This window comes from Grampus griseus (assembly GCF_964374135.1).
Source record: "Grampus griseus genome assembly, chromosome: 3".
Lineage (NCBI taxonomy): Eukaryota > Metazoa > Chordata > Mammalia > Artiodactyla > Delphinidae > Grampus > Grampus griseus.
The window spans coordinates 144,619,337-144,626,772 of record NC_139019.1 but is presented as its reverse complement, the minus strand read 5'-3'; positions in this window follow the sequence as shown (position 1 = coordinate 144,626,772).

Sequence of the window (7,436 nt, the reverse complement as noted above, 5' to 3'; positions counted from 1 at the left end):
ATTTTGTCTGATATGAGAATTGCTACTGCAGCTTTCTTTTGATTTCCATTTGCATGGAATATCTTTTTCCATCCCCTCACTTTCAGTCTGTATGTGTCCCTAAGTCTGAAGTGGGTCTCTTGTAGACAGCATATATATGGGTCTTGTTTTTGTATCCATTCAGCCAGTCTTTGTCTTCTGGTTGAAGCATTTAATCCATTTACATTTAAGGTCATTATCAATATGTATGTTTCTATTACCATTTTCTTAATTGTTTTGGGTTTGTTATTGTAGGTCTTTTCCTTCTCTTGTGTTTCCTGCCTAGAGAAGTTCCTTTAGCATTTGTTGTAAAGCTGGTTTGGTGGTGCTGAATTCTCTTAGCTTTTGCTTGTCTGTAAATGTTTTAATTTCTCCATCAAATTTGAATGAGATCCATGCTGGGTAGAGTAATATTGGTTGTAGGTTTTTCTCCTTCATCACTTTAAATATGTCCTGCCACTCCCTTCTGGCTTGCAGAGTTTCTGCTGAACGATCAGTTGTTAACCTCACGGGGATTCCCTATGTGTTATTTGTTGTTTTTCCCTTGCTGCTTTTAATGTTTTTTCCTTCTATTTAATTTTTGATAGTTTGATTAATATGTGTCTTGGTGTGTTTCTCCTTGGATTTATGCTGTATGGGACTCTCTCTGCTTCCTGTACTTGATTAACTATTTCCTTTCCCATATTAGGGAAGTTTTCAACTATAATCTCTTCAAATATTTTCTCAGTCCCTTTCTTTTTCTCTTCTTCTTCTGGGACCCCTATTATTCGAATGTTGGTGCATTTAATGTTGTCCCAGAGGTCTCTGAGACTGTCCTCAATTCTTTTCATTCTTTTTTCTTTATTCTGCTCTGCGGTAGTTATTTCCTCTATTTTATCTTCCTGGTCGCTTATCCATTCTTCTGCCTCAGTTATTCTGCTATTGATTCCTTCTAGAGAATTTTTCATTTCATTTATTGTGTTGTTCATCATTGTTTGTTTGCTCTTTAGTTCTTCTATGTCCTTGTTAAACATTTCTTGTATTTTCTCCATTCTATTTCCAAGATTCTGGATCATCTTTACTATCATTACTCTGAATTCTTTTTCAGGTAGACTGCCTGTTTCCTCTTCATTTGTTTGGTCCGGTGGGTTTTTACCTTGCTCCTTCATCTGCTGCATGTTTCTCTGTCTTCTTAGTTTACTTAACTTACTTTGGGATCTCCTGTTCACTGGCTGCAGGTTCATAGTTCCCATTGTTTTTGGTGTCTGCCCCCAGTGGGTAAGGTTGTTTCCCTGGGTTGTGTAGGCTTCCTCATTGAGGGGACTGGTGCCTGTGTTCTGGTGGATGAGACTGGATCTTGTCTTTCTGGTGGCAGTACCACATCCGGTGGTGTGTTTTGGGGTGTCTGTGAACTTAGTATGATTTTAGGCAGCCTCTTTGCTAATGGGTCGTATTGTATTCCTGTCTTGCTAGTTGTTTGGCATGAGGTGTCCAGCACTGGAACTTGCTGGTCGTTAAGTGGAGCTAGGTGTTAGCATTGAGACAGAGATCTCTGGGAGAGCTCTCGCTGATTGTTATTATGTGGGGCCAGGAGGCCTCTGGTGGAGCAATGTCCTGAACTCGGCTCTCCCACCTCAGAGGCTCATGCCTGAAACCTGGCCAGAGCACCAAGACCCTGTCAGCCGTATGGCCAAGAACACTTCATCCATATCCCAGGTCTTTCCCATGGAATCCTCTCAGAATACCGCTGGACACACAGCCTGAGGCCTCGGACATCCTTGCCGGACGGGAGCTGGGCAATATCCTCCCCACAACACTATTTTATCTGACAAAAATATGTACTAGATGCTATTCTGAGTATTTTACAAATATTAACTAACTTAATCCTTATAAGAACCCTTTGAGGTGCGTACTATTGTTTGTCCAATTTTAGGGACTTCCAGATTAGTAAACTGAGGCACAGAGTGACTGAGGCATTTATACAAAGGTAGTAGGAGTCACAGGCAAGGTTTGTGTCCAGGTCAGTCTGGAAAAGGTTCCTTGGGAAAGAATCTATATATATTAAATGCACTATTGCCTGCTTATTAGCCTTTGTCCTATTGAAGCTACTCCGTTAATGTCTGCTATGTCCTTTTCTTGAACCAGAATTCAAGCAGGCACCTGTCTTATGCTTTCCATTGCTGACCCATCTCCTCACTTAGTACATATAGCAGAGTTGGCATTGCTCTTGCCCCAGACAGATCACAGATACACCATGCAAAGAATCTGACACATAGTGGACTTTCAATATGGGTTCGCTTCTTCCACCTTTTCTCTAGTTTTGTTTCAGCTAATATTTACTGGGCTATTTTCTTTCTTTTTTTTCATTTTCAGTTTTATTCTTGGAAAGTGACATCATTGTATCCCATTTGAGAGAGCTAACATCCTGAATTATGGGATGAGTCTGGAATAGTTTTGTATGCATGACCCATTGTATCGGTGACCACTTATTCAGACAGATAATCCAGCAATTGAAGTCTCATTCCAGCCCTGGAGTCCTACCAACCCCCAACCCTACCACAAAAGACTAAACCATACTGGGTTGAATATGATTCCCCCAAAATTGATATCTGCCTGGACTCTCAGAATGTGACCTTCTTTGAAAATAGGGTCTTTGCCAATGTAATTAGTTAAGATGAGTTCATACTGGATTAGAGGGGGCCCTCAATCCATGTCCTTATAAGAGAGCCTTGTGAGTATATAGACACATGGAGGAAAGACAGCCATGTGAAACCAGAGGAAGATATTGGAGCGATGCAGATATAACCAAACAAATATGCCAAGAATCACCAGCAGCTACCAGAAACTAGAAGAGACAAGGAAGGGTTCTTCTCCAGAGTGCCCACATGCTCAGCACCCCCCATTATCAACATCCCCCACCAGAGGAGTACATTTGTTATATTGATGAACCTACATTGACACATCATTATCACCCAAAGTCCATAGTTTACATTAGGGTTCACTCTCAGTGTTGTATATTCTGTGGGTTTGAACCATTGCATAATGACATGTATCCACCTTTATAGTATCATACAGAACACTTTCACTCTCCTAAACATCCTCTATACTCCATTTATTCATCCCTCCACCCTCTCTCCACCTCTTGCCACTGATATTTCACTGTCTTCATAGTTTTGCCTTTTCCAATATGTCATATAATTGGAATCATAGGGTATGCAGCCTTTTCAGATTGGCTTCTTTCACTTAGTAACATGCATTTAAGTTTCCTCCATGTCTTTTCATGGCTTGATAGCTCATTTCTTTTAGCCCTGAATAATATTACATTGTCTGAATGTACAACAGTTTATGTATCCGTTCACCAACTAAGGGACATCTTGGTTGCTTCCAAGTTTGGGCAATTACGAATAAATCTGCTATAAACATCTGTGTGCAAGTTTTCATGTGGACTTAAGTTTTCAACTTCTTTGGGCAAATACCAAGGAATGCCAAAGGTATTTTTTTTTAACATGAGGAGATATCCAGGGGCTGGCTGTTCCTGTTGGTTAATTCCATGGTTCAAGGCTACGGCATCTTAACTGGCGCACAGGCATTTTCTACCCACTTGGTGAACTGGTGATGTGAGCCATCATGGCCATGGGATGGCTGCAGCAATTCCAGAGGTCACATGAAGAGATGAGGATATGTAATGAGGAAAAGTAAGATGATTCCTCCTGCATACCTTTTATTAGGGAGTAAAACCTTCATAGAATCCCAACAGATTCCCCTTAGGTCTTACGGACCAGAATTAGGGTACACAAAAACGCTTTAGCTGGGAGAGTGGTTGAAAGTGAGCACCTAATATCCGTAGCCTCTCACAGCAAGAGTAGTCACTACCAGCTACCCTCACCTGACAAGCCTTCTCCAATCTGAGCCTCAGTTTCCTCATGTTTCCTCCCTGTTAAGTAGGGATAGTAACAAGTATTCCTGCAGGAGTTTTGCAACAACTAAATGAGGTAGGAGGTAAAAGATGCCCAGCATGATGTGAGGCACTTACTGCACATTCTGTAAAAGCAGACTTTCCCTCCTGTTACCTGGCTGCTTGTTCAAGGGGACTGCCTACTCTTGGTTGACTGAGATGTGTCTAAGTCAGAGCTCCAAACTCCTGCTCTAGCTCATGTATGATCCATTTACATGGCCCCTTTTGGGGAGCACTGTCACTTGTGGTATATTATTTAGTCACAAAACCTCTGTGAAGAAGCCATTTTCACCTTTTTCCAAATGCGGGAATTGAAGCACTGAGAAGGAAAGATTTGGGAATCCCTGGCTCCAAAGAGTTTATCAAGATGGCTTTTAAGTCCAGAGCTGTGGGAACCATTCCTCCTTTTAGAATGAATCTACATATCCACACAGATCTTGCCAGGAATAATGTAGACACCCATTCTGTGGTAACAAGGCTTCCTGCTCAAGTCTCATCCAGTGAATTTTTCTTGAAGGTTCCTGGAAGAAATGTTTCTGCAGACAGTTGCAAATGTATTCATCTGCAGCCTAAGAACATCATATTTCTATCTCTGCATTTTGATTTTGATATCTATTCCCCAGCCTTTTTCATCCACACAGAGGACCAGCTTTGAATCCCTTTTGCTTCTGCTTAATTCACTAGCACATTGGGAGCATGGAGGAGAAAATGACGCTGCTGGATCTGAGGCAATGAGTGATGCAGGATGTGTGCTGAGATACAGCCCAGAGCAGCCCCCAGGACAGGCTTCTCAGCTTGTTTCTAGGGCCATCTGGACATGTTTGTGCTATAGCCAGCCTAGTGGGGCGTTGGGAGAATTTCTCTTCTGAAGAACTAGGGATAGCAGCCTTCTCTTTTCCTTTATTTTACCCTGTGTGTGATGCATATATCCCTCTTGGAATGGGCTGTTCACATACTTCTTTACCGTAGTGTATCAGAATACAAAGAAGATTCATATTGGTTAAGTGAGAGGTAAATTACCAATTTGCCTTGGCTTCAAAGCATCCCTCTGAATGTTTCAGTTCTCTAAGGCACTAGTTTCCTCTCCCTCCCTTTCCCATGATAGTGTAGCCTTGCCTTTTGGGAAATATTGTCTTTTCCTCTTAACCATAGAGACTGTTGTAATGCAGTGTTTCTCAAACCTGAGTAAAGATACTAACATCTTGAAGAACTTTTTAGGTGCAGTCTCTCTGTGTGTGTTTGTGGGTGCGTGTGTATACACACACGTGTGATGAGTTAGAAGGTAGGTAACTATCTTCTCTAGGACAATGAGAATTTCTCATTTATTTGCAAAAAGCTAAAGTCCTTAGAGTGTGAGCAGAAGCATTCTCTTGCCATTTTTTTATGGAGCCCCCCCAAGTGCCTCTCTGCAGTTAGTGCCTAAAAGACTGCTACAATCTCTGGCTATGCTTGGAAGGGGACAGAGAGGGCTAGAGGTGGAGGGGCCCAAGTTTGTGAAAAGCTTCCCATGTCTACTCTGTGGAACTTGGAGCCCAGCCAGCTGCCTATAGCATCTGCAGGAAGTGTTATCAGGAAGGTAGCTATTGACAAGTGAAGATCAAACTGGTATTAAGGGTGGTAATTGGTATTCTCCTTGTACACAGCATGGTGGGGTTATCTGGTGAGCTGTCAGGCCCACCCCTTCATTTGATGAAAATGCAAACAATGTCACACAAGAAGTCAAATCAAGAAGGGCTCTCAAAGCATTTTGAGAAACAGTGGAGACAAAACTGCAAATAAAAACAAAGCATTTCCTTTTCAGATAACTTTATATGAAAACTGCTGGAAAAGCAGGAAACATCCTGACTAGGAATAAAGATTTTCCTCAGGACTGGGTCCTGGTCCCTACCCTGATACTCACCCAAAGATCATGGGCAGGTCACTTAACCTCACTTAACAGAGTTAACTTTTTTGGTGGAATTACAGGATTGACTACAGGGACATCTTGCTGTATGTGCTGGGGCAAGCTGGGACTGGGGAAGGGTGGGAACGAGCTTTGTAGTTTGTTTTGCAAGTTGGAAGATCTTTTCTACTCTAACACTTGATACGTTTGCACATGTATGTATCTCTGTGTTGCATTTTAACCACAGAGTAGTCACTCCAAAGAAGCAGCTGATTTTGGAATTCTGGGCTTATGTGGCTCACTTTAAAGAATCTGAAAAGAATTATTCTTCTTTACAAAATAATCATTTGTGGGGGAAGGTCAAACCTCAAATTTCTCTCAGTTCTTCTTCCAAGGAAGAGACCCTTCAAAGTTGAACATGAATTCAAATTTTCTATACTTCTAAATAGGTAATAAGTGCCAAAAATTTAATCTAATCATTTCTCAGACTCAACAAACATGGTTCTCTGCACAGGAGATAAACTTTGATGCTCAGTAGATGGAGATGGGGTGGGGTTGGGAAAGGGTGGTGATCAGGGCTCTGAAACCTATAAACTCTGCATTTCCCCTCAATCTGCCTCTGCCATCACCTCTCCCACCCGCTCCAACCTATGACAAATGACTGCAGAGACCTTACTATGAAATTATGATGACATCAACCCCATTGACTTCTAAGAGTTAGAAATTAGCGTTTAAAAAATGTTTAACCTAAATATGTGATACAATCACAAAAGCCATACTTTAGCCTAGAACTAATCCAAATTGCTTTGCTATTAATGACACAGGTAAAACCACTTTTTCCTGTCTTTTCCGACAGCAAATAATATGTTGCCTAGTTCAGAAATAGAGTGTATGAATAATCCCCAAGATCAAAAATACTTCACCCCCAGTATTTGCTGTTATGAGCAATGCTACTATGAACATTCTTGCATGTGTCTTCTGGTGCAAGTGTGCAAGAGAGAGGAATTGGCTTAAAGAGGAATTGCTGGGAAGTAGTACATGCATTTGTTCAACCTTATAAAATAGTGTCCAATTGTTTTCCAAAGTGCTTATAATAATTTACACTACTACTAACAGTTCAGGTTGCTCCAAATCCTCACTGATATTTGATATTATCAGACCAATCAGTCTTTGTCAAACACCCATCTACCTGTTGAAGCAATAATATGGTGAAAAAAGTCACAAAAGATGACATCAGGTATACATTTATATAAAGTTCATAAAAAAGACAACATTAAACAATGTATTGTTTAGGAACACATGCAGAAAATATTTTTTTATAGAGTGAATGATCAGTCTAAAACTCATAATGGGTACTTTAGGGAGTGGAGGGAAGGTGGGGGATAGGATTGGACTGGAGTACATGGGTTTTGGTAATGTTCTAGCTTTACTTTTACGGTTTGTAACTTACATATGTTTCACATATATTCTTTTGTGTATAATCACTATTTCATAATAATATAAAAATTGAAAAGACTTTCCCCCAAACTGGAGTTGGGACACCGGAAATGACTCAGAGGTTTAACAATGCAACTAAGAAAAGGTTCAGAGGCAGAAAATGAA